This window comes from Callithrix jacchus, chromosome 6 (genome assembly GCF_049354715.1).
Source record: "Callithrix jacchus isolate 240 chromosome 6, calJac240_pri, whole genome shotgun sequence".
Lineage (NCBI taxonomy): Eukaryota > Metazoa > Chordata > Mammalia > Primates > Cebidae > Callithrix > Callithrix jacchus.
In genome coordinates this window covers 19,264,639-19,292,497 of record NC_133507.1, presented here as the reverse complement: position 1 = coordinate 19,292,497, position 27,859 = coordinate 19,264,639, and the positions used below count along the sequence as shown (strand labels likewise).

Here is a 27,859-nt window from a genome sequence, read left to right as displayed (position 1 = left end):
CAGTGAGCTGAGATATCGCTATTGTACTCCAGCCTGGGCGACAGAGCAAGACTCTGTCTAAAAAAAAAAGGGGGGAGACAAATAGAAACGGGATCATTTCAGAGAGAGATATGCTCTGGATGACATAAAACTGGATGATGTTGATTGACAGGGACAAGGCAGGGGTGTGGAAGAAGGCTGCTCTGAGGAGGTCACAAGACCTGAGTGACAAAGCCAGACAGAGAAGGACCTGGAACTCAAAGTGTTTCAGGACAAAGAGACAGCAAGTGCAAAAGCCCTAAGGCAGGAACAAAGACCTATTCAAGGAACTTAAGCCTGGTGACTGGGAGCGGGAGAAGCTGGCAGGAGGAGGCCCGGCTTGTGGCAGGTTTGGAGGACAGGCGGACACGGTCTAGTTTGAGGTTTTGAGGACAGGCGGACACGGTCTAGTTTGTGTCTGTGCTGCGTTTGAAGTTTCATCTCCCGGGCTAAGCGCAGTGGTTCACGCCTGTAATCCCAGCATTTTGGGAGGTCGAGGCGGGCAGATCACCTGAGGTCAGGAGTTCAAGACCAGCCTGTTCAATATAGTGAAACCCTATCTCTACTAAAAATACAAAAATTAGCCAGGTGTGGTGGCATGTACCTGTAATTCCAGCTACTAGGGAGGATGAGGCAGGAGAATCTCTTGAACCCAGGAAGCAGAGGTTGCAGTGAGCCGAGGTCGTGCCATTGCACTCCAGCCTAGGTGAGAGTGAGACTTCATCTAAAAAAAAAAAAAAAGTTCAGTCTCTTATAGACCATGTTAGAGGCAGTGGTGAATTTGAAGGGCTTGCAAGGGCTTTATTCATGAACCAGCACAACCTCCTGAACCTTCCTAGCAGAAAGTTGAGACAGAGAGCGAGCTTGCCTAAGGTTACTTCACTGCTCCATCCTGGGGTGGCATTCAAGCCCAGGTCTCACATCCCAGGTGCAGCCTCTACACCCAAGACTACCCCTCCAGGAGAGGTTGGGAGGGGGTTCGCTGAGGTCACATGGTGGAAGGAGGACCCAGAATAGGCCCCTCTCAGCAACCCAAGGTTTCCTGTTTCAGCCAGTGAGATCCCAGCACTGGGTTCCAGAAAGGAAGTGCACTGCCCATGCTAGGCCCTGTCTAGTGTCACGAGGCTTACCCCTCAGCCCTCAGTTGGCAGGGACAGGGAGGAGGGTTCAGCTCCATGAACCCAGACAGCCAAGAGCAATCTGATCCAGCAGGAAGCTGGCTTCCAGCCAGACCAAGCATTGATGGCACCTGGAGCCTTTGTTCCCTTTATTCCCGTTGCAAACTTTCCCAGCACCCGTGCTGGGCCTCAGGAGCACCTGGGCCGGGAAGGGGCTCCCACGGGATCTGGTTCTCCTGCAACAGGGAGTGGCCAGCTCCTGATCTGAGGGAGGAGGCCTCATGATAAAATAACAATAGCGTCCACTTACAGAGCTCACTATGGCCAGGTGTGTCATTCCCACAACAAACCCAGGGGCATGTACTGTTATTATCCCATTTAACAGATCAGGAAGTACAAGCACTGAGAGGTAAGGTGACCTGAAGTGAAAAACTGTGGGCTTTGGAATGAGCAAACCCCAGCCCTGTTTGCCTCTGTGACCTTGGGCAAGACATGTCAGCTTCACACAGCCTGTCATCTGATGCTGACCTCCGAAGACTGCAGTAGGAATTGAATGACTGGATATAAGCAAAGCCTCTGGCACCAAGCTCTGTGATCCACAGGTCCTGTCTTTGTAACCCCCTCCCACCAGAGTTCTGTGACCTTGGGCTTGTTACTACCAGTGTGCGTCAGTTTCCTCCGGTAAACAGATATAAGAATATTACCTAATAAGGCTGTTGAAAGCCTGCAGCTCTTTGGAGAGGAATAGCTCGTGCTCTTGAGACCATCCAATGAAGATGCTGTTAATATTGCCCTCTTTGCTTTCTATCAAAATAAAAAAGAAACACAAATAGAAAAACTGGTCCTAGGCTGGGCACAGTGGCTCACACCTGAAATCCCAGCACTTTGGGAGGCTGAGGCCAGCGGATCACAAGGTCAGGAGCTCAAGACCATCCTGGCCAACATGGTGAAACCCCAACTATACTAAAAATATAAAAAATTAGCTGGGCTTGTGGCACGTGCCTGTAGTCCCAGCTACTCAGGAGGCTGAGGCAGGGGAATCGCTTGAACCTTGAAGGCAGAGGTTGCAGTGAGCTGAGACCGTGCCGCTGCACTTCAGCCTGGGTGACAGAGCGAGACTCTGTCTCAAAAAATAAAAGAGAAAAAGAAAAACTGGTTTTAGAGTTATTTTCCATTTGAGACAAAAGCCAACATTACTCACACAGTTAAACCCAGAAGATTTTCTCAGAAGGAAAACCAGAAGTGAGTGACCCCTCAAGTCATAACGTGGCTACCAGGATTCTATTTCCACACCCTCAGATGGGACAAATGACCCCCCCACCCCGGGAAGCAGCGGTAACAAGAGGACAAAATGGATTGCTGTAGGCTCGAGTAAAGTCTAGGGAAAGGCCGGTGCGGTGGCTCATGCCTGTAATCCCAGCACTTTGGGAGGCGGAGGTGGGTGGATCACCTGAGGTCTGGAGTTCGAGACCTCTGGCCAACATGGCGGAACCCTGTCTCTACTAAAAATATGAAAATTAGCCAGGTATGATGGTGCATGTCTGTAATCTCAGCTACTCAGGAGTCTGAGGCAGGAGAATTGCTTGAACCCAAGGTGGAGATTGTAGTGAGCCAAGATTGTGTGACTGTACTCCAGTCTGGGCAACAGAGTGAGACTCTGACTCAAAAAAAAAAAAAAAAAAAACCCAAACAAACAAACAAACAAACAATAAATAAAATAGGCCAGGTGTGGTGGCTCACACCTATAATCCCAACACTTTAGGAGGCTGAGGTGGGCAGATTGCCTGAGCTCAGAAGTTCGAGACTAGCCTGGCCAACATAGTGACACCTCCCATCCATAAATAAAAAAATTAGCCAGGCATGGTGGCACATAACTGTAGTTCCAGCTACTTGGGAGGCTGAGGTAGAAGGATCACTTGAGCCTCGGAGGTTGAGGTTGCAGTGAGCTATAATCATGCCACTGTACTCCAGCCTCGGCAACAGGGCAAGATTTGTCTTAAAAAGAAAAAAAAGTAATCGGAGGGGAAAATCCTATTCATCCTGGATTGCTAAGCTGGTGGGATGTGAATTCTGACTGGCTGACAGCCATTTTCTGGGTGGCAAAGGCTTTCTGCTGTGGTAGGGGATGAAGACATCAACAGGAGAAGCCGGTGGAGGGGCAGAGTGTCCTGACGTTGTACTCCCAGGTGCCTGCGGTCCCGGCTGTCCCTCCCATGGTGTGATTCAATGAACCAATAAATTCCTTCCTGTTCCTGGCAAATCCAGAGCCCTGCCTAACCCAAGCACTCAGCACTTATAGTAACAAAGGTAGTCATAAAGTTCAGTAGGAGAAATGTCACGGGCAGGACGAGAAGTGAAAGTCTTGGGCAAGAGGGCTGTGAAATCAGAGATAGACAAGACCACCTCATTCATTCTGTCAGCATTTTTGAGCACCTGCTTGTACCAGGCACCTGTTAGTCACTCAGGATATAACAGTGAATGAGAAGGACCTGGTCCCTTTTTTCACTTTGGAGTAATCAGAGGGGGCATCCTAGAGTTGGTAAGGCTTGAGGAGGTCACTGAAAGATGGTAAAATCTGGCCAGGCAGAGAGGGACGAGGAGAATTTTCCACAAATAGAAAAGCATGAATAAAGATGTGAAGGCATAAAACCGTGGTGTCGATGTGCGGGCTCCAGTGGCTCACACCTGTAATCCCAGTACTTTGAAAGGCCAACTTGGGAGGGTCACTAAAGGTTGGGAGTTCAAAACCCGCCTGGTCAACATAGTGAAACCTCGTCTCGACTAAAAATACAAAAATCAGCCTGGCATTGTGGTCCGTGCCTGTAGTTCCAGCTACTCGAGAGGCTGAGGCAGGAGAACCAGAGACTCGGAGGATGCAGTGAGTGATTGCGCCACTGCACCCCAGCCCGGGCAACAGAGCAAGACTCTAAAACAACAACAACAACAACAGCAAAAGACACAAGAAGTCACAGACAAGGTCTTGTATCTCCACAGTGCCTGGCTACCATACGCACTCAGTAAGTGAGGGAGTAAGTGCAAAAATGACTTAACGAAGCAAAGCTTAAGTCGTTTTTGGGAAGAGCAGGTCATTCAGCTGGGCTGGAGAAGAGGTCGTTTTGGAAAAGGTAATGCGGAGGGAGCGAGATTGAAGCCAGATGCAGACGATCTTGCTGAAAAGCACGGTCTTTGCCTTGACCACGCCATGCAGTCCTGATGCCGGCAGGGCTGGGGGCAGCTGGCCAGGCAGAGAGGCTCCCACAGGCTCTGCGTGGCCCCATCTGTGTGTTGTGGCTGCCACGCCCATGCTATCCGGCCTCGCCAGCCAGGCTCCGCCCAGCACCCTAACCAGCACCACAGCCACCCAAGGTCATGCCCCAGACACCACCCGCCCAGCTGGCTCCTGGGCAAAGCTGCCAGCACAGCACTTCTGCTCACTCTGTAATTTAAACATGACCTCCTCCTCTTCAGCCTGAAGCGCTCGTGGCTTTCTGCACCGCAGACATACACTCCGCTGCGGGGAGCTGCTGGCACAGAAGAGGTCTGGAGTCTCCTGGGAACTCCTGGACCTTGGCTATGAGGCGACTCCTCCCAGCTCCGCGAGGCTGAGGCTGGACAAGGCCCGGGCTCCTTAGTCCAGAACTAGGGAGACTACGCCCCCTTGTGGCCTGGAGCCGCCCAGCACCTTGGCCTTCCTGGAGAATTGGCACCTTTGCCTTATTTATTTAAAGAAAATACATTTCTTCAAGAATATCGATAATTTAGGTTATACAGGTTGACAGCTCAAAGAATTTCATAGCAAATAATTTCTGAAAAGGCTGTTTTGGATTTTCCAAAACCAAAGCAAACGTTTCTGACTCTAATTTTGTTTATTTTTATTTATTTTTTGAGACAGTTTCGCTCTTGTTGCCCAGGTTGGAGTGCAGTGGGCACAATTTTGACTCACTGCAACCTCTGTCTCCTGGGTTCAAGTGATTCTTCTGCCTCAGCCTCCTGAATAGCTGGAACTACAGGCACCCACCTAATTTTTTTTATTTTTAGTCTGCTAAACTGCTCTCCATGAGGTTTTACCATGTTGGCCAGGCTGGTCTTGAACTCCTGACCTCAGGTGATCCACCTGCCTCAGCCTCCCAAAGTGCTGGGATTACAGGTGTGAGCCACTTCATGTGGCTTAATTTAACGCTAAACTGTGAAGTCAGGAGGATTGGATGCCTGAAAACCATTTTAATTATTTGCCAGCTCCATGAAGAATCTTCCCAGCTAAATATGTTCCGTGAGGTTGCTGAACACACCTTCTGCTTTTCCTTTTTTTTCTTGTTGTATGAGGGGTAATACAATAGCCTTCTGCTTTTTTCCCCCTTATTCTAAGAGCTTATGAGGGTAGTAGATCCCTAGTTCTCTGAATGAATGCAAAGGTAGAGGGCTTCTCTCTACATGTTCCTGAGCCTTGGAAACAAAGCCTTTCACCTCTACAGTGTTTGTTTACAGTGGAGGCATACTTCTGAGTGTCTGTGACATGAACTCATTTACAAGCATTTTGTCAGCGTTACACAATTCCCTGTGTTCAGTGCCAGTTATTTGTGGTTGTGGAGGAGGAGGACGATGATTCAAGAAAACTAGATTCTGATCTCAGGGGCCTGTTTCCACTTTAGACACAACATACACATATGACACAAGTTGCAAACAATTACGAAACAGCAGCAGTTTCAATGAAAAGTACATGTGCTGAGAGCTGGGAATCAGCATGGGAGGAAGGCTGATGGCAGGGTGCTTACTGGAAACGTGGTTAGAGGGGAGTCTGGAAGAAGGCCAGGCCCACTGACGGAGACCTTTCGGGGGCTGGATCGATGTTAAATAGGAAGCCAGCATCTACTCTTCTCTGGAGACACAACCGTTATGTCCCTCAAGGCACCGTGGCCCGCCTGGCACGTACTCTCACTGGTTTGCCTTGCAAAGATTCTGCAGTCCTCTCCACCTTCTTACTTCCACCATTTGGCTGCCACAAAAAGAAACCACTGCTAGGGATACCTGGCCCACCTGCACACCTCTTTCAGCTCCTAGCAGGCTTCAGACTGTACCAGGAAGCATCAGAGCACAGCTCACTAGCAACACTGCTTATGCCCTGCTCTACCCCTGCCTCTGTCTTCCAAGGAAGAAACCAGGTCCTCTGAATCCCCAGAGCCACGAGGGTCCTCAGCTCATGAAGCCAGGGATGCCACTCACTCTGCAGAGAACACCTGAGCAGCATGGCTGCAGGCCCTACTCATTGATGGGGCTGCAGCCAGCTGCAGGTGGCAGCTCTCCACTCTGACTGTGACTGCCCTTGAAGCTTGTCCCAGTCACAAGGTTCAGTATAGAGGCCACGGATTATGAAATGCAATACCTGAGGCCCTGTAGCTTGGGGGCAGGAGGCAACTGTTTTTAACCACGTCTCAGGCCAGGAAGGTCATTAGTGAGGAATGTTGCATGTGGGAGACTGTAATTTTTCAAAACACACACAGAAGGCCAGTTGATTCATTTATAGCGGAAAACGCAATTGCCACAAAATTTGGAAATACTCAAAGGACCTACAAAGCTGTTCAATGAATAAGAAACTCAATTAAAGACAATCAGATTGACCAAATAGCCAAGGACATCAGGTCAAGAAAGCCCAGGGCAGCCACATTACCATGCCAAGTTCTAGCTCCTTAGAATCATTCATCTCTGCATTTGGATTTCATCAGGAGTTTTTTTGTTTTTCCAGAGGGACTCTTGCTTTGTCACCCAGGCTGGAGTGCAGTGGCATAATCTCAGCTCACTGCAACTTCCACTTCCTGGGTCCTAGCAATGTCTCAGCCTCCCAAATAGCTGGGATTACAGGCATGCACCACCACACCCAGTTAATTTTTTTTTTTGGATTTTTAGTAGAGGCAGGGTTTTACCATATTGGTCAGGATGGTCTCAAACTCCTGACCTCAGGTGATCTGCCTGCCTCGGCCTCCCAAAGGGCTGGGATTACAGGTGTGAGCCACTGTGCCCGGCCATCCATCAGGACTTTTAAACACTCAGGATACAGCCCCGTCCCATGGCCATGAGGACTAAATATAACCCTAGGCAGCTGCCCACCCACTGCCTCTGGAATGGCTCACGGCCGATTCTCTGGGAGAGATTCTGCTGTCAGTGATGATCTCAGCTTTTGGACTTGTACCTGTTTGGATTTGGCTAGCCACTGGATGACCCATTTAGATTCCATAAGCTGGTTTCTGAACAGAACAACTAGGTCCAGGTAGGGTAGTTCACGCCTGTAATCCCAGCGCTCTGGGGAGCCAAGGCAAGAGGATCACTTGAGGTCAGGAGTTCGAGGCCTTGGCAACATGGCGAGACTCTGTCTCTACCAAAATACAAAAAAAGTAACCAGGCATGATGGTGCATGCCTGTAATCCCTGTGCTTTTGGAGGCTGAGGTGGAAGGACTGTTCGAGTCCAGGTGTTCAAGACCAGCCTGGACACACAGTGGGACTCTGTCTCTACAAACAATTTAAAAGTTAGCCAGGAGTGGTGGTGCCTGGAGTCCCAGCTACTCAGGAGGGTGAAATGGGAGGGTCCCTTGAACCCAGGAGGCTGAGGCTGCAGTCAGCAGTTATCATGATCTTAGCTCACTGCAACCTTCACCTCCCGGGTTCAAGCAATTCTGCCTCAGCCTCCCAAGTAGCTGAGATTATAGGCATCCGCCACCGCGCCCAGCTAATTTTTTTTCCGCCCACCCTCCCCCTCCGGCTAATTTTTTTGTATTATTATTATTTTATAATGAGCCCTGCCTAAGCAGGACATCAAAAAAATCAGGTTATAAACTCATAATTGTTCCTCTCCACGGAAATCTTTAGTAAAAGGTGAAATATTTATTTGTTATGAAGAGAAACCAGAGCACTTTTTTGTATTATTAGCAGAGACAGGGTTTCTCCATATTGACCAGGCTGGTCTTGAACTCCGGACCTCATGACCCTATGCCTCGCTCAGCCTCCCAAAGCGCTGAGATTACAGGGGTGAGCCACCACCACCCAGTTTTGTGTGACTAGAATTTAAGCCTCAGCCTGTGGGTCGATCAAGCAGAGGCTCTCACAAAGCAAAGAGCCAGGCATCTCTTCTGCAAGCTGCCGCCACCCAGTCACACAACTGCTCGGGAGGCCCTAAGAGCAGTTCTCAGTGAGGAATGGTGCCAGGTGGAAAGCCTGTGTCCCTGTTGGTGACAGTGGGGAAGAGAAAGGCCAGGGTCAGGGAAGCAGTGGCTCTTGGCCAGAAGAATATTCCAAAGAGCAGAAGGCAGAACATTCCATTTGGTGGCCTCTCAGGGCCCATCATATAGCCAGGTGTTGTCTGACCTTGCCGTGGTTTCCAGACCCCCTTGGAAATCCAATTAAAATAAGGAACCACTCCCCAGAAAGACACACACACACAGACACACACACACACACACACACACGTGGATTTTGCACATTAATTCAGGAGGTCTGTGTCCTCCTCGAGCCAACATTCAGGCACCCTAATCTCAAACCTCTGCTCTAGGGAGAACTATAGAAAAGCAGTTTATGGAACTGCTCGACCTGGCTCCTGCCCGTGCAGAAACTGTTTACTGAGCAGGAGGTAAGATGAGACTGGAAGGCACACAGACAGTCGGATGTCAGCAAAGAGAAAGCCAGGAGCCTTCACACACATTCCCGCAGAGCAGGAGGCTGCAGGCGCCGTGTGGCTCTGAACACAGCTTTCCTCACAGCAGAGACGGAATGGGGACAGAACATCTGTTTTGCATAATCTGCTCATTGCAGAGGCAGCCAACAGAACCTGTGGCCCCAGAAACATTTCCCCCTGCACTGAAGCTTATCAGAGAACAGAAAAGATAGGGGGAACCATGTTTCATTGTAGATGAAACTGGCCAATATGATAAGAAAATGAAATTGTCAACATGCATGAGGAAGCTCCAGGATTTTATGTGCCCAAATTCAGGGACTCTGGTATGTAGTGACAATGTGGTACGCATGGGGAGTTCACTGGGTCACTCCTACACTCTCTCAACACCAGACTGGAAGTAGCAGAGAAGTAAGGGCTCTTGCCTATACACTGGATTATTGGTGTTTTTTGTTTGTTTAGAGAAGGGGTTTCACCATGTTGGTCAGGATGCTGGTCTCGAACTCCTGACTTCATGATCCACCCACCTTGGCCTCCCAAAGTGCTGGGATTACAGGCTTGAGCCACTGCGCCAGGCCATCTTGGATCTTTTCAAAGTCACCTTCCTTAAGTGCGGGATGCGGGTGGCCAGGCCCAGCCTCGTGCACCCTGGTGCTTTATTTGTTGTTTTAGAGACAGATTCTTGCTCCGCCATGCAGGCTGGAGTGCAGTGTACGATCATGGCTCACTGCAGCTCAGGAGATCCTCCCACCTCGGTCTCCTGAAACACAGGGCTTACAGGCATGAGGCATGAGACACTGTGCTCGGCCTCCGTCTCAAAAAAAAAGGCTGGGCGCGGTGGCTCAAGCCTGTAATCCCAGCACTTTGGGAGGCTGAGGTGGGTGGATCACGAGGTCAAGAGCTCGAGACCATCGTGGTCAACATGGTGAAACCCCATCTCTACTAAAAATACAAAAAATTAGCTGGGCATTGTGGCACGTGCCTGTAATCCCAGCTACTCAGGAGGCTGAGGCAAGAGAATTGCCTGAACCCAGGCGGAGGTTGCGGTGAGCCAAGATTGCACCATTGCACTCCAGCCTGGGTAACGAGCGAAACTCCATCTCAAAAAAATAAAAAATAAATAAATAAAATAAAAATAAATAAATAAATAAAATAAAAATACAAAAAAAAAAAATAGCTGGGTGTGGTGACTCGTGCCTGTAATCCCAGCCACTTAGGAGGCTGAGTCAGGAGAATCACTTGAACCCAGGAGGCAGAGGTTGCAGTGAGCTGAGATACTGCCACTACACTCCAGCCTGGGCAACAAGACTGAAACTCCATCATAAAAAAAATAATAATGTTGGCAACTCCACGCACTGGGTGCTTACTCTGGAATTATCCTCCTTAATCCTCATCACAACCCTATGAAGTAGGTACTATTCTTAGCCCAGTTCTGTGGATGAGAAGTCCACCTCGGCCAGGCGCAGTGGCTCACGCCTGTAATCCCAGCATTTTGGGAGGCTGAGGGGGGGTGGATCATGAGGTCAAGAGCTCGAGACCATCCTGGTCAACATGGTGAAACCCCGTCTCTACTAAAAATACAAAAAAATTAGCTGGGCATGGTGGCACATGCCTATAATCCCAGCTACTCAGGAGGCTGAGGCAGGATAATTGTCTGAACCGAGGAGGCGGAGGTTGCGGTGAGCCAAGATCGCACCATTGCATTCCAGCCTGGGTAACAAGAGCAAAACTCCGACTCAAAAAAAAAAGAGAAATCCATCTCATCTACAAATCTACAGAGTAACAACAAAAAGCCAGGTGAGGTGGCTCATGCCTGTAATCCCATCACTTTGGGAGGCTGAGGTGGGTGGATCACCTGAGGTTGGGAGTTCAAGGCCAGCCTGGCCAACATGGTGAAATCCTGTTTCTACTAAAAATACAAAATTAGCTGGGCATAGTGACACGGACCTGTAATCCCAGCTATTTGGGAGGTTGAGGCAGGAGAACTGCTTGAACTTGGAAGGTGGAGCTGCAGTGAGCCAACATCATGTCACTGCACTCCAGCCCTGGGTGACAGAAAAAAAAGATTAGCCGGGCATGGTAGCAGGTGCCTGTAATCCCAGCTACTTGGGAGGCTGAGGCAGGAGAATTGTTTGAATTCAGGAGGCGGAGGTTGCAGTGAGCGGAGATTGCACCACTGCACTCCAGCCTGGGTGACAAGAGCAAAACTCCATCTTAAAAAAACAAACAGGCCAGGTGCGGTGGCTCACGCCTGTAATCCTAGCACTTTGGGAGGCCGAGGTGGGTGGATCACCTGAGGTCAGGAGTTCAAGACCAGCCTGGCCATAAAGGTGAAACCCCATCTTTAAAAAAAAAAGAAAACAAAAAACACTTGGGTTCCCCAGACAGTCCTGCTGTATGACTGTGGGCATGTTAACGTACCACCTCAAGGCCTGGACTTCTCATCCACAGAACTGGGCTAAGAATAGTACCTACTTCATAGGGTTGTGATGAGGATTAAGGAGGAAAATTCCAGAGCAAGCACCCAGCGCGTGGAGTTGCCCACATGATTTATGACTGTCTCTCTTGTCACTTGCAGGGGAAAAGAAGCAATGGGCAGATGTGAGATTAAACTAAGAAATGGCAGTTTGGATTCAGGTTTTGGAAATACACACGGGCAGTGGACTTCTGGGGTCTGTTTATCAAGGGCATTCCTAACTGGAGAATGCAGATGTCATGGGGCTGTGAGCCTAGGAGAGGCAGCCCCATCTGAAGGCTGCTGCTCTCTTTCTAGCCATCTGGATGACCTTGTGGGCACCTGACGGGGTACATTCCACAAGTGCTGGCCAGGACGCCCATTCCTGAAATAGCCGCCCTGCAGTGTGGGAGGTGCCGGTGGATGAGAATGTTAGACAACTTGAAGCCTGGCAAGGAAAAGGTCACCTCTGGGGCTGTGTCCTCGGGGAGGGGACACAATTGTCTGAGGAAGGAGTCTGAGTCCTTAAGAAGTCTATTGGAGCTGCCCTTAGCATTGTGCAGCTGCCAGGTCCTGGGCTATGCTCCACAGGTTCCAAAGCCGGACCGGTGGTGGCGGGAGTGGTGTCTGGAGCCGGCTTGCACAGGCTGGTGAGAGCTAATTGTTAAGTTTTCAGGAATTTTGCCAGCTGCTTCTTACACACAGTCATTATTAAAAACTAAGTTATAAAAATTTATGATGAAATATTAAAAGGCTCATCTCTTTCTAATTATTTTACTAGTATTTATGCATTTGAGGATATTTATGTCTGTTGCATCTATATGGTGGAAATATACAACTGTTACGCGATGCCGTGTTGACAGTTTCAAATCGGTCATGGTGGAAGTATTTACACCGAAATCAGTAAATGTTACAAGTCAGCATACACACACACACACACACACACACACACACCCCACTGGAGCTGGTTGTTAAACATTTACCAGTGCCTCACTGGACAAACTGATTCCTTTTTTTTTTTTTTCCTTCTCCCAAGACAGCGTCTTGCTCTGTCACCCAGGCTGGAGGGCAGTGGTGCCATCTCGGCTCACTGAAACCTCCACCTCACCTCAGCCTCCCAAGTAGCTGGGATTACAGGTGCGCACCACCATGCGTAGCTAATTTTTTTTTTTTTTTTTTGAGACAGAGTTTTGCTCTTGTTACCCAGGCTGGAGTGCAATGGCGCACTCTCAGCTCACCACAACCTCCGCCTCCTGGGTTCAGGCAATTCTCCTGCCTCAGCCTCCTGAGTAGCTGGGATTACAAGCACATGCCACCATGCCCAGCTGAATTTTTGTATTTTTAGTAGAGACAGGGTTTCACCATGTTGACCAGGATGGTCTTGATCTCTTGACCTCGTGATCCACCCACCTCAGCCTCCCAAAGTGCTAGGATTACAGGCTTGAGCCACCATGCCCGGCCCTAATTTTTGTATTTTTAATAGAGATGGGGTTTTGCCATGTTGGCCAGGCTGGTCTTGAACTCCTGACCTCAGGTGATCTGCTAGCCTTGGCCTCCCAAAGTGCTGGGATTACAGGCATGAGCCACCGTACCTGGCCCAGACAAACTGATTTCTAGGAATTTTGTTCTTAGTCATTTCTTGTGAGTTTCAGTATTAGCCATCTGCCCCAGATAAACTGGGCCTGAGTTCCACTGCAGGTTTTTGGATCCCCCAATCCAATATCCAAGTGAGCTGCCTTATATGTTCAAATCTCACTAGTCCTACCCTGGCCAGAGATGAGAATGATGGTGGCCATTATTCATTACTTATCACACATTGTGTCCACCTTCAGCTGAGTTTTTTTTTTTTTGAGAAACACAGTTGTACTCTGCCACCCAGGCTAGAGTGCAGTGGTGCAATCTCAGCTCACTGCAACCTCCCCCCACCAAGTTCAAGCGATTCTCCTGCCTCAGCCTCCCTATTAGCTGAAATTACAGGTACATGACACCACACCTGGCTAATTTTTGTATTTTTAGTAAAGAAGGGGTTCACCATGTTGGCCAAGCTGGTCTTGAACTCCTGAGCTCAAGTGATCCACCTGTCTCAGCCTCCCAAAATTGCTGGGATTATAGGCATGAGCCACTGTGCCCGGCTAGTTGAGTATTTTTTAACCAGCATGACATTACCGTCAGGTTGGTACAAAGCTGTTGCTCTCCCCATTTTACAGATGAAAAAGTGAACCACAGAGAAGTCTGGAAACTCTCCCAAGGCAACCAGCTAGGACAACTTGGAGACCTCAGGGAACCACTAGCTCTACAAATAAAGAATAATCTGATCATCTGATAAGAGAATTTTATTAAGTGATTCAATTGCCACCCCTTCATGCCGCCAATCCTGACTTCAGCTTACAACCACCACAGGGCATTGTTTCAGTGCGGTTTTATTGTTCTTAGTCACAGACAATAAAACCGTGGACTCACAAAATGTGGCCTATCCTAGGTCTTTAGGAGACTTTTTTTTTTTTAAGATGGGATTTCACCATGTTGGTCAAGCTGGTCTTGAACTCCCAACCTCAGGTGATCCACCCACCTTGGCCTCCAAAGTGCTTGGATTACAGGTGTGAGCCCGGCTTTAGGAGACTTTTATGAGTAAGAAGACTATTCTAGAGTTAACAATCCACATTTCAGTTGATGTAGGGCTTCTAACTCAATCAGTTAGGTTTTGATCCAACTACGAAACTAACTCCTTTTAAGACCTGGCCATCTCCCATGAGAGCTAAAGCCTAGAGGGTTAAAATTACTTGTCAAAAGTTACATAGTTTGGGCCAGGTGTGGTGGCTCTGGCCTGTAAACCCAGCTGAGGGAGGCTGTAAACCCAGGGAGGCTGAGGTGGGAGGATCACAAGGTCAGGAGTTCAAGACCAGCCTGGCCAACGTGGTGAAACCCTGTCTCTACCAAAAATATGAAAATCATCCGGAGTAGTGGTGAGCGCCTGCAGTCCCAGCTACTTGGGAGGCTGAGGCAGAACAATCACTTGAAGGGAGGCAGAAGTTGCAGTGAGTCGAGATCATACCACTGTACTCCAGCCTGGTAACAGAGGACGACTCTGTCTCAAGAAAAAAAAAGTTACATAGTTTGTAAGACATGAAGACAGAATATTCACCTGACTGATTCCTGAGCCCCTGCTCCAGGGAGAAGCATATGATAGACTATTAGGCTGCTAGTAAAAAAAAAACAAACAAAACCTTGGGAGAAAGGATGGTCAGAGGGTACAAGGCTTTAATTAAACAGGAGGAATACGTTCTTTCTTTGAGATGTATTGTACAGCATGCTGAACGTAGTAAATAATAACGTGCTAATACATTTCAAAGTCACTAAGTGTAAATTTCAAATGTTCTTGCCATAAAAATAAGTATTTGAGGTAGGCTGGGTGCGGTGGCTCACGCCTATAATCCCAGCACTCTGGGAGGCCTAGGCAGGTGGATCACGAGGTCAAGAGATCGAGACCATCCTGGTCAATAAGTTGAAACCCCGTCTCTACTAAAAATACAAAAATTAGCTCGGCATGGTGGTGCGCACCTGTAGTCCCAGCTACTTGGGAGGCTGAGGCAGGAGAATTGCTTGAACCCAGGAGGCGGAGGTTGCAGTGAGCTGAGATCGTGCCATTGCACTACAGTCTGGGTAACAACAGTGAAACTCTGTCTCAAAAAAAAAAAAGAGAAGTGCATGTGTTTTTTTTTTTTTATTTTTCAAAGACCAAAACATTTTCTTAAATATATTTTGTGTAATATTTTATTTGTATACAGTGTTGTTGAAATATTTAACTAGAGCATGATATTTTAAATGTTAAGATATAACATATGGGCCGGGAGCAGTGGCTCAAGCCTGTAATCCCAGCACTTTGGAAGGCCGAGGTGGGTGGATCATGAGGTCAAGAGATCATCCTGGTCAACATGGTGAGACCCCATCTCTACTAAAAATACAAAAAATTAGCTGGGCATGGTGGCGCGTGCCTATAATCCCAGCTACTCGGGAGGGTGAGGCAGGAGAATTGCCTGAACCCAGGAGGCGGAGGTTGCAGTGAGCCGAGATGGCGCCATTGCACTCCAAGCCTGGGTAACAAGAGTGAAAGTCTGTCCAAAAAAAAAAAAAAAAAAGCAGTAACATATGTTAAATAAAGCTGTTGATTTTGAATTTTAAAATTTATTTTTTGGGGGTAAGAACTACTAGAGTTGATAAAATTCTGCCAAACTATTACTTATATGTACTATCGTGTAACGTACTTTCTTGAAATATTTTTGTTCATAGAATTGAAGGTTCTTATCAGATGGGATGCTGGGGACTCTAAATAATGGAAATAAAGCCACTGTATTAAAAAAAAAAAAAAAAGAAAGAAAGAATACCGAGGGCCAGATGCAGAGGCTCAGGCCTGTAATCCCAGCACTTTGGGAGGCTGAGGCAGACGGATCACCTGAGGTCTGGAGGTGGAGACTAGCTTGGCCAACATGGCCAAACCTCGTCTCTAATAAAAATACAAAAAGTAGCTAGGCGTGGTGGTGCACACCTGTAATCCCCGCTACTAGGGAGGCTAAGACAGGAGAATGGCTTGAACCCAGGAGGCGGAGGTTGTGGCGAGCCGAGATCAGGCCACTACACTCCAGCCGGGGTGACAAAGTGAGACCCTATGTCAAATAAAACAAAAACACCTGGACCTTACAAATCTGACCACACACTGGACCACCAAAGAAGAGTCAGTAAATCCCCAAGAGGACATATTATAAACTCACAAAGACTTCCCTTGGCCAAAACTTCAGTCAGTCTCCTCTGAGTCCACTGCCTCCCGAGGCCTGACCTCAGTCTTCCCTCTCTGTCTTTATAGAATCCATTTTGAGCAAATGATCTGCTAAGTCACTTTAATAAAATCTGGGCCAGGCTCAGTGGCTTGCGGCTATAATCCCAGCACTGTGGGAGGCCAAGGTGAGTGGATCAGCCTGGACAACATGACAAAACCCCATCTCTACAAAAAAATATAAAAAAATTAGTTGGGTGTAGGGGCGCATGACTGTGGTCCCAGCTACTAAGAGGCTGAGGCAGAAGGATCGCCCGAGTCCAGGTGGTCAAGGCTGCAGTGAGCTGAGGTGCCACTGCACTCCAGCCTGGATGATAGAGTGAGAGGCTGTGTCAATAAAAAAAGAAAGAAAGAGAAAAAGAAAGGCAGGAAGGCAGGAAGGAAGGAACGGAAGGAGGGAAAGCAGGCAGGCAAGTGTCGCCCCAACCATAGTATCTGACCCCCATTGATATTTTATCACCCTGGCTTGCCTTTAGCAATAATGCTATCAGTCAGTTTAGCCAGAACAGAAGCCCTTTCATCCTCCATGTTTCTTTTTAGTACTTTTCCATCCACTGACACCCAACCCCCACTCCTTGGTTACAGATCCCCACCTGTCCTTGTCGGAGTTGGAGTGAGTCCACTCTCTCCCCCACTACAAGACCAGATCACAGTGGTCCCTATACCTATCACCATCACTCACCTTGGATAAAATCTGCCTTGCCATCTTTAACAAGTGCCATGAATCATTTTTTCTTTAGCAAGACCTATCGCAATGAAATATAAAATCACTATAAAAAAGACAGCTCCTAAATTCCATGTGTTTGTAACTTAAAAATACGCTTACATTAGAACACTAGGAAGATGGCAGAGCAAGAGCAAAAAAAAAAAAAAATCGCTTTCGTTCCAGAAAATCTCCTGAAAAAGAGGAAGGCTTATCAAGCCCTCAAAGCCACCCAAGCAAAGCAGGAACTTTCGGCAAAGGAGGAGCAGAGGAAAGGAAAAGGGCCAGGTTTAAGCGACTGGAATCATTCCTGAGTCCTGGCAACAGAAACGTGACAAGGTGTGTCTCAGACGACAAGAAGTGAAACTTCACGCCTTGGAATTTCCAGATCAGCATTCCTTGGCCTTTGTCGTAGGCATTGAAAGGATTATGTGTGAGTTTACTGGGGCAGAGAACCAAGGCAAGAATTTGCCTAAAGAACATTTTTGGAGCAGTCTATGTTAAGTCACTCCCCAGAACCTAAAAATGTATAGTGGAAACTTACATGACCTGGGGATTTCCCAACTGAAGTGTATCCAGAAACTCATTTTGAAACATGAACAAGCTGAGGTCAAGAATTAGGCCATTCCTCCAACAGACAACACAGCGACTGAGGAGCACCTGAGGACGTTTGGTGGCATTTCCTTGCAACACCTCATTCATGAATTTGGTTTCCCAGAGAAGCATTTCCAGGAGATTACATGGTTCTTGTGCCCTTTCCACCTCTCAGTGGCCCGTCTTGCTACCAACAATAAGCGGGCTTCCTCAAGGAGATGGGCACACCTGACTATCGACATGAACGCCGGAACCAGACCCAGGTGCCAAACTGCAGTCAATTTTCATCAGCAAAGTGGAAGCATGTGTTTTGTTTTTTTTAGGAATTTTTATCAAGTACCATCAGAGAAGATTATTTTCTGCTTTATCTTCAAAAACTGGACATGAAGGGTCAAAGAAAAGACAGTAGATGGCCGGGAGTGGTGGCTCACACCTGTAATCCCAGAGCTTTGGGAGGCCGAGGCAGGTGGATCATCTGAGGTACAGAGTTCCAGACCAGCCTGACCAACATGGAGAAACACCATCTCTACTAAAAATACAAAAATTACCCAGATGTGGTGGCGCATGCCGGTAATCCCACCTACTCGGGTGGGGCGGAGGCAGGAGAATCGCTTGAACCCGGGAGGTGGAGGTTGCGTTGTGCCAAGATCCTGCCGTTGCACTCCAGCCTGGGCAAGAAGAGCGAAACTCCAGCTCAAAAAAAAAAAAAAAGAAAAAAAGAAAAGATGGTCACTTCCGGAAGTCAGGGCGTGGGCTGGAAGCTGAACGAGGGGCGGTGCGGACTTCTTTGGGCGGGGGGCGGTTGTTGGGGCCGTCGAGGCTGCGGCGACTCTGCGTCCCCGTCTCCATTCGGAGACAGGGCCGCATCCCCGGGTCACTCCTGCAGGCCTCGCGGGCGGCTGGACATGAACCACGGCTTCGTGCACAATATCCGACGGAACCCGATCGCCCGGGACGACTGCGACAAGAAGGTGAAGCAGGCGGCCAAGGAGAAGGTGAGGACGCAGCAGACGCCCGCGCCTAGGTGGCCCCGGGAGCCAGACCTGCCGGTGTACCTAACGCGACCCTGAGTTGTCTCCGCCCACCCACGCAGCCCAGACGGTCAAGAGTCAGGTGAAAGCAGCAGTAGTGGAGGCCCCGAGCTGGAGCCTTCTGGCTATCAGCTCTTCCACTTGGAATACCAGGCAGACAGTGGAGAGGTCACATCAGTTATGGTGTATCAGGTTGAGGAGATGTCGGCACGCAAGCCTCTGGATCCACCCATGCGAGAAGCCCTCCAGTTCCATATCCAGGAGGAGATTGCAATGCCCCAGAGCTGACACTGACATTCACTGCACATGGAAGAATTCTGCCCAGGGAGCTCATACTTAGATTGGGGGTATCAGGACCAGTTTGTCTGATCTTGAGACCCCCACAGCTGCTGCATCCATAGGGTGTTGCAGGACTACACCTGGCCTGCCTTGCAGTCATTCTTTCTTATATGTTGACCCATTTGCCCAGCCTGATATTCTGGAATTTTTTTTGAGAATTTTCTGTGGTTAACGTGGTGTTCTAAAAGCAGAGACTCCAGGGAGAACCAGGATTTATGAAGCCTCATGCCCACGTGGTGCTTTCTCACCAAGGTCATGTGCCTGTCTGGCTGCTGCTGTTCCACTCAGCTGCATGAGCCATGTTTGCTATTTTATGGTTCTTCTGTGCTTTTGCTCATTTCTGCCCATGTATTCATAGACCTTTTTTTCAGCCCTTTTTCTTTGTTCCTTTCCCTCATCTTTTTGCCTCAGGTAGAATCCATTAGTTCTCCTCCCCCTTCAACATGACTGTGTACCTCCAGCTGCTCAGGACTTTGGAGGAGGTGGTGGTGGTGTTGGTGGGGGAGGCGGGGTTCTGGGATCTACCCTTCTAACAAACTCTCCAGGTAATTCTGATACCAATAAAGTGGGAGACCTCCAAAAAAAAAAAAAAAAAAAAGACAGTAGCTGATGTTCATGGCAAGCGCCTCTCATCACTGTCCACTTCAAGGAAACATTCCAGCGTTTTCTATGTTGGCTGCCACCTCGTCTGAAGTCAGCACATTCCATGAAGGAAGGAGTCCTGCTTTGTTGCATCTTCTATCCTAGGGTTTAATGTTGGTGAATGAGTAACTCTAACATTTGTACAAGGCTCCCTACAGATCGAACTCCTTGTTCTACTCTTTTCCTCCCTTCTCACTACTGCACTTGACTAGTCTTTAAAAATGAAAAAGAAAAAAAGAAATGTACATAGGAAGGCACAAAAATAAATGCTCACTTATTTTTGCATTTGTATATGTAAATATATACATATGTATATTTATATTAATTATTGGGACAGTTTGGGAAAACAAAAATTATCTGGGCATGGCGGCATGCACCTGTAATCCCCACTACTTGGGAGGCTGAGACAGGAGAATTGCTTGAACCCAGGAGGCAGAGGTTGCAGTGAACCGAGATAGAGCCTCTGCACTCCAGCCTGGGAGAGAGAGCAAGACTCCATCTCAAAAAAAAAAAAAAAAAAAAAAAAAAAAAAAAAAAAAAGACAGATTACATTCTCAGTTAGAAAACTGCAATTTCGTTCCACGAATCCTGACAACTACTGTATAGTTTTCTCTATGCTTTCATTTCCCCTTCCTCATTCCTTTATTGAACATAAAGTAGCTGGTATATGTGCACACACAAAAAAAGTACAGGTGCTTGTTACATGATATTCAAATCCCACAAAAATGTATAAAGAAGAAATTGAGAGTCCTGAGGTAGGGAGTCCTTCCTTCCTTCCTTCACTCTCTCTCTCATTCTATTTTTCTTCTCTTTTGAGACAGGGCCTCACTTTGTCACCTAGGCTGGAGTGCAGTGACACAAATACGGCTGCAATGTCAACCTCCTGTCCACAAACAATCCTCCCTTCTTGGTCTCCAAAGTGCTGGGATTACAGGCATGAGCCACCTCACCTGGCCAATCCACAGTTTTGAAATATCTGTTGACACATTCATTTCCCCATGTTTCCCAGTGGACTGAGGTCCTCTCAGGAAAGGAACATGCCCTCTTGTCCATCCCTGGGTCAGGGCATGTCACAGGGCCTCAGTAGACTGGTGCAGTGTAGGCTAGGCTCAGTGGCTCATGCCTGTAATCCCAGCATTTAGGGAGGTCAAGGTGGGCAGATCACTTGAGGTCAGGAGTTTGAGACCATCTTGGCCAACATGGCAAAACCCTGTCTCTACTAAAAATACAAAAATTAGCTGAGTGTAGTGGTGAGTGCCTGTAATCCCAGCTACTCAGGAGGCTGAGACAGGAGAACTGCTTGAACCCAAAAGTGGAGGTTGCAGTGAGCCGAAATCGTGCCACTGCACTCCAGTCTGGGTGACAGAGCAAGACTCTGTCTCAAAAAAAAAAAAAAAAAAACAACCAACTAGTACAGTGTATGTAGATGTGAATGATCTAGTGATATTAACACCACCTGCAGCAGGTCTCCTCAATGTGTGCCAGGCACCGTTCTAAGCATTTTATCTGCATGAGTTCATTTAACCCTCAGAACTACCCTAGGAGTAGGTGCTGTTATTATCCACATTTTGTAGATGAGGAAACTGAGGCCCAGAGAGGTTAACTGACTAGCCCAGGGGATAAGACCCTGAACCATACAAATTATTTCTGCAAATTGGATGGAATCTGTATACGCTAGGAATCTGCTGCCAGTATGGTAATGTTGCACCTCATTCTTTTTAATGGCTTTTAATCATTTCCCCTGGCCCCACCTCTGGCTGTCTGGTTTTTATTGGATAAAGCTATGTCACTCAGGCTGGCCTCAAACTCCTGCGGTGAAGCCATCCTCCTGCCTCAGCCTCCCAAGGTGCTCGGATTACAGGTGTGTGCCACTGCAAATGGCTCTTGGCTGTCTAGTTTTATTAATAATAGGAATTTTTAGGATTAACTTAAGTGATGAGAGAGAAAATCTCAAGAAGTTAAATAGCATTTCAAAATCTTGCATATTTGCTTCCAAACCCCACTGATGTCCATTTTCCAAAGCTAAAATCAGATAGCTTTTGTGCTCTTGATGACTCAGGTGAATGAATGCTGTGTCCCCTAGCCCCCTACCCTCAGTGCAGGCTTGTGAAAGTAGACTGGGACTGGGTCATCTTAGTTCAGGATGGGTGGTTTAAATCACAGAATCGGCCGGGCGTGGTGGCTCATGCCTGTAATCCCAGCACTTTGGGAGGCTAAGATGGGTGGATCACCCGAGGTCAGGAGTTCAAGATCAGCCTGACCAATATGGTGAAACCCCATCTCTACTAAAAATACAAAAATAAGCCAAGCATGGTGGTGGGCGCCTGTAGTCACAGCTACTTGGGAGGCTGAGACAGGAGAATCATTTGAACCCAGTAGGTGGAGGTTGCAGTGAGCTGAGATTGCTCCATAGCACTCTAGCCTGGGCGACAGAGTAAGACTTCGTCTCATAAAATAAAATAAACAACAATTTTTTTTATCTGTTGGTTCTGGATTCTGAAAAGTCCAAGATCAAGATGCTGGTTGATTTGGTTCCTGGTGATGGCCCTCTTTCTGGTGATGACCTCACATAGCAGAGAGAGCTCTTCTCTCACCTATCTCTTTTGATGAGGGCACTAATCCCATTCATGAGGGCATGACCTAATTACCTCCCAGAGACCCTGCCATCAAATACCATCACACTGTAGCTTAGGGCTTCAGCATATGAATTTTGGGGGACACAAACATTCAGTCCAGGCCGAGGAGGGCAGATTGCTTGAGGTCAGGAGTTCAAGACCAACCTGGCCAACATGGTGAAACCTTGTCTCTATTACAAATACAAAAACTAGCTGGGCATGGTGGTACACATCTATAATCTCAGCTACTCAGAAGGCTGAGGCAGGAGGATCACTTGAACCTGGGAGGCAGAGGTTGGAGTGAGCTGAGATCGCACCACTGCACCCCAGCCTGAGCGACAGAGCAAGACTCCATCTCCAAAAAAAAAAAAAAAAAAGAGAAAACAGCCGGGCGCGGTGGCTCATGCCTATAATCCCAGCACTTTGGGAGGCTGAGGCTGGTGGATCACAAGGTCAAGAGATCGAGACCATCCTGGTCAACAAAGTGAAACCCTGTCTCTACTAAAAATACAAAAAATAGCTGGGCATGCTGGTGGGCGCCTGTAGTCCCAGCTACTCAGGAGGCTAAGGCAGGAGAATTGCTTGAACCCAGGAGGTGGAGGTTGAGGTGAGTCGAGATCGTGCCATTGCACTTCAGTCTGGGTAACAACAGCAAAACTCCGTCTCAAAAAAAAAAAAAGAGAGAGAGAAAACAAAACAAAAAAACCTTCAGTCCATAGCAGTCACTAAGTGTGAGTTGGGTTCAGCTGTGGGCAGCAGAGAACCTGTTTGGTGGAGGGAGGGGACAACGCAAGGGCACAGAGGTAGTGACAATTCAGGAGAACACTTCGTTTAGGGATCCTGGGGAGAGGGAAAGAGCAGAAGAGAAGAGAGGAGAGGGAGTGAAGGCCATGGACTGTTAGAGTTGATTGTGGGTGGCATGGGAAGCTCCTGTGGGTATCTGAGCTGCTCAGGGCTGAGCTTTAAGAGGACAGTGCTGGAAGCAGCAGGTGGGCAGATGGGGTGGGGGGGGCACAGACAGCTGGCAGGGAAATAAGTTTGGAGATTACCATAAATAGCTCTGCTGCCAACACCTCTCCCACAACTCTCTCCTCCTATTCTCCCATTTCTAATCATGGCTGTGCCATTCTTCCAGCCCCAGGGATGCAAGTCTGAGTCACTCTGACTCCTCCCCCGACTGTGCCCCATGTCCAACCAGCTACAATTCCTGCTGATTCTATCTCCTCCATACCATCTCTGGAGTCCTCCCCCTCTTGGGGGTTCTTCCAGGACCCGGTGTCAGGCCTGTCCCTGGCTCAGGAACTCATCTCCCTTCCCCAGGCTCCATCCCAACACCCTCTCACCACTGTTGCCAGATGTTACTGTCTGTCTATTGCACACCACAAAATGAATGCCCTGGAGTGCTGGCTGTAATCCCAGCACTTTGGGAGTCCAAGGTGGGAGGATCACTTGAGTCTAGGAGTTTGAAAACAGCCTGGGCAACGTGCTGAAACCCTGTCTCTACAAAAAAAATACAAAAATTAGCCAGGTATGAACCTGTAGTCCCAGCTACTCAGGAGGCTGAGGTGGGAGGATTGCTTGAGCCGGGAGGTCGAAGCTGCAGTGACTTGAGATTGCACCACCACATCACTGCACTCCAGCCTGGGCAACAGAGTGAGACCTTGTCTCAAAAAAAAAAAAAAAAAAAAAAAAAAAGGCTGGCATGGTGGCTCGTGCCAGTAATTCCAGCTACTTGGGAGACTGAGCCAAGAGAATTGTTTGAACCCAGGAGGCGATGGTTACAGTGAGCTAAGATCACTCTGTGGCACTCCGGCCTGGGCAACGGAGCAAGACTCCATTTCATAAAAAAGGACGCTGGGCGCAGTGGCTCATGCCTGTCATCCCAGCACTTTGAGAGGCCGAGGTAGGTGGATCACCTGAGGTCAGAAGTTCGAGACCAGCCTGGCCAACATGGGGAACCCTGTCTCTACTAAAAATACAAAAATTATCCAAATGTGGTGGCATATGCCTGTAATCCCAGCTACTCGGGAAGCTGAGGCAGGAGAATCACTTGAATTCGGGAGGCAGAGGTTGCAGTGAGTCAAGATCACACTACTGCTCATCAGCCTGGACAACAGAGCAAGACTCTGTCTCAAAAAAAAAAAAAAAAAAGAAGAAGGCCGGGCGCGGTGGCTCACGCCTGTAATCCCAGCACTTTGGGAGGCTGAGGCAGGTGGATCACGAGGTCAAGAGATGGAGACTATCATGGTCAACATGGTGAAACCCCGTCGCTACTAAAAATACAAAAAATTAGCTGGGCATGGTGGTGCGTGCCTGTAATCCCAGCTACTTAGGAGGCTGAGGCAGGAGAATTGCCTGAACCCAGGAGGAGAGGTTGTGGTGAGCCGAGATCGCATCACTGCACTCCAGCCTGGGTAACAAGAACAAAACTCTGTCTCAAAAAAAAAGAAAAAGAAAAAGAAATGTGGGTCCCTGACTACTCTCAGCTGTCCTGTCCAGCCTCCCCACAGACCTTAGAGCTTTGAAGAGGCAGCTAGATGGATGCTCCTCCCCCAGGCTCTCCAGGGGCTTCTGCGTCCGAGGTGCTTTTCTCCTTGCCAGATGCTTCAAGTGTCATCTACACTCCTCTTGGGACACTTTCTTTTTCTTTTTTTTTTGAGATGGAGTCTTGCTCTGTTGCCCAGGTTGTAGTGCAGTGCTGTGATCTCTGCTCACTGCAACCTCTGCCTCCTGGGTTCATGCAGTTCTCTGACTCAGCCTCCTGAGTAGCTGGGATTGTAGGCATATGCCACCATGCCTGGCTAATTTTTTTATTTTTAGTAGAGACAGGGTTTCACCATCTTGGCCAGGCTGGTCTTGAACTCCTGAACTCGTGATCCACCTTCCTCAGCCTCCCAAAGTGCTGGGATTACAGCCATGAGCCACCGTGCACGCCCCTCTTTTTTTTTTTTTTATATAGAGATTAAGATCTCACTCTGTTGCCCAAGCTGATCTCAAACTCCTGAGCTCAAGGAATCCTTCTGCCTTGGCCTCCCAAAGTACTGGGAGTACAGGTGTGAGCCACTGCACCCTGCCGACACTTTCCTCTTGTGCCTGGGTTTATGGTGATTGTATACATGTGTGTCTGGCTCTCAGAGGGTGGGGAAGGAGTGATACAAATGTTCGTGCTTCCACAGGGAACTTGCATGTCACCTAAATTCAATGACAAATTGGAGTTTGATTGAAAATGTGGAGCGGTGGGAATGTTCAATTTCACTGACCCCAGACGGGAGAATCTGAGGCCCTTCCCTTTATACACCATCTTTCTCTGCAGCAGCTCTCAGGGCAACAGCTACCACCATCAGGAATTCCAGACCAGCACAGTAAATAGGGGTTGCGGTTTCTCCCTCTTTCTCCTTAAAAAAGTACTAGAGGGGCTGGGTGTGGTGGCTCATGCCTGTAATTCTAGCTATTTGGGAGGCTGAGGCAGGAGAATCGCTTGAATCTGAAAGGCAGAGGTTGCAGTGAGCTGAGATCGTGCCAATGCACTCCAGCCTGGAGACAGAGGGAGACTCTGTCTCCAAAAAAAGAAAAAAAAAAAGTAATAGAAAAAAAAATTAGCCGGCCATGATGGCATGTTCCTGTAGTCCAAGCTACTCAGGAGGCTAAGGTGGGAGGATCACTCAAGCCTGGGAGGTTAAGGCACAGGGAGCTGTGATCATGCCACTGCATTCCAGCCTGGGTAACAAGAGTGATACCCTGTCTTGAAATCAAACAAACAAACCAGTAATAAAATATGAGCCAGGTATGTTGATTTGAACTGGAATTTTACTGCTTGCCAGCAGTGTGACATTCAGCAAGTGTGGTAACCCCTACGAGCCAATGGAGCTGACCTTGGCTGCCTCACCCAACAGGGATCGTACAGGAAAGGATAGCATGGAGCCGGGGGCCTGGAGGCAGGCAGTGAGGAGCAGTTGAAAGATTGTGCTTCAATTGCCCCCAGCTGCTGCTATGCTCACAAGGAACACAAGTGCTCCCTCTCTGATTCCTCAGCAGGCAAAGGCCAGACTCTGGAACACATCTACAGTGCTGCCTCTGGCCAGGCCTCTGAGATCCCAGTCCACCATGCAGAGGAAGGGGCAAGCCCTTGGTGGGGGGAGGGGGGCAGCAATTTCATTACCACCAGTTCAGAGGTGGCGGTATGGGTGTCTGGCATACATAAGTCTGATTATTTGGACCAGAAGAATCCTCAGGGGTACTGAATTCCAGTTTACAGGTGTGAACACTGAGATCCAGGCACCTGATAATACCAGGTTGGCAGGAAAGCCAAATGCCAGGTGCTTCCATGGTCTGCACTTGTGTTTGGAGCAAGAGAAGAATTCCAAGCAGAGTCAAAGGGATAAGGGGTCTTTCTGGCATAAGCTGGCCCAAGACCGTATCTTTGACAGAGGCCTCGGACTCTGGGGGGCCCAAAAGCAGCCCTCCCTTGGGCCCAGTCTTCCGGATCCCAGGCCCAGAGCAGTGGCTCTGCCAGGCTAGGACTCGGTGAGGGGAGCTTTGAAGTCAGTATTTGAAGGTCACCTTCCAGGCCCAGCTCCACCTGGCGATGTTGACAGTGAGACAGTGGAGGGAGGGCTGAGAGCACAGGGCAGAAAGGTCGCTCCTATCTGGAGTGAATTGGTGTGACTGGGAAAGCTGGGAAGGGGAAGAGGTCAGGTTTTCCCAAATAAAACCCAGCCTTCAGCTGGTGTCTTAGTTTAAGAAAACGAATGAAGAGAGAAACTTTGGTTGTCTGTGGCAAAACCAATTACAACTATCTTTTGTGGCTGGATGCAGTGGCTCACACCTGTAATCCGGGAAGGACGAGGTGGGAGGATCGTTTGTGCTTAGGAGTTTGAGACCAGCCTGGGCAACATAGTGAGACCCCCATCTCTATTTTTAATTAAAAAAAAACACATCTTTTGTATGCAAACAGGCAAAAATCGAACTGTTTCTGCTGTGGCTGCTTAACTACTCTAGGGTCTCAGAAAACAATACCCTAAAATGCAGTCATCAGGAGCAGCTCTCTCAGACCCTCTCCCTCTCTTCCCCAGGCCAGCCATAGAAACTAGAATCCTTCTTCCTCAAGGCAGGTTACAGAAACCAGAGCTCTCCTTCCCAAAGCCAAACTCAAACCCCAAAATATTACTGTAACTTTCTCCCACACGTTTCTGTGTAAAAACTGGCCATAAATAAATAATCTAACCTACCTTGTTTGCATGTAGATCCTAAGACCCCTGCATCCCAGAGAGAGTCCGGCCCCATACTCAGAAGGAAGGAATGCTGCAGAGAGAGGCCAAGAAGAATCTACAGGGACAGGCCTTGCTGGGTTTCCTCACTCAGGCCATTGGTATTAGATCACACCCTTCTTGTCCAATCATATTTTTTTTCTTTCTTTTTTATTTGAGACTGAGTCTTGCTCTGTTGCCCAGGCTGGAGTCCAGTGGCGCAATCTCAGCTCACTGAAACCTCTGCCTCCCAGGTTCAAGCGATTCTCCTGCCTCAGCCTCCCGAGTAGCTGGGATTACCGGCGTGCACCACCACACCCGGCTAATTTTTGTAGTTTTAGTAGAGGTGGGGTTTTGCTACGTTGGCCAGTCTGGTCTCAAACTCCTTACCTCAAGTGATCCGCCCGCTTCCGTCTCCCAAAGTGCTGGGATTACAGGCGCGAGCCACCGCGCCCGGCCCAGAGTGGGATTTCAACTCTGTCTACACCAGCTGGACCTGACAGCGGATGGTTCGAGAAGGCAGCACCCGCGCTGGGCTAATGCCCCCTGGGGGTCAGCCTGGCAGGGGAGGGAAGCCAGGGTTCGCTCAGACTGGCCTTTGCGTTGAAGCTA

The 27,859-nt window shown here is 48.6% G+C and overlaps 1 protein-coding gene, 1 non-coding gene and 1 pseudogene across 4 annotated transcripts in view; 1 reads left to right on the top strand and 2 right to left on the bottom strand.

The window, feature by feature from the left end:
• Positions 1–4,740, bottom strand: part of SEMA4B (semaphorin 4B) — a 65,053-nt gene extending 60,313 nt beyond the window's left edge. For both annotated transcript variants that reach the window (XM_078326782.1, XM_035303828.3), the window contains exon 1: positions 4,572–4,740. The gene's annotated coding sequence lies outside the window, so the exon portion shown is untranslated. The remainder of the gene's footprint in view (positions 1–4,571) is intronic.
• Positions 4,741–7,921: 3,181 nt separating this feature from the next.
• LOC118154847 (U5 spliceosomal RNA) lies at positions 7,922–8,039 on the bottom strand. Its single transcript, XR_004745100.3, has one exon. It is a non-coding gene; the product is annotated as a U5 spliceosomal RNA (small nuclear RNA).
• Positions 8,040–15,443: 7,404 nt separating this feature from the next.
• LOC103793631 (UPF0561 protein C2orf68 pseudogene) lies at positions 15,444–19,916 on the top strand (annotated as a pseudogene). The gene has a single exon (XR_008482336.2). The product of XR_008482336.2 is annotated as a UPF0561 protein C2orf68 pseudogene (transcript).
• The last annotated feature ends 7,943 nt before the right edge of the window (positions 19,917–27,859 follow it).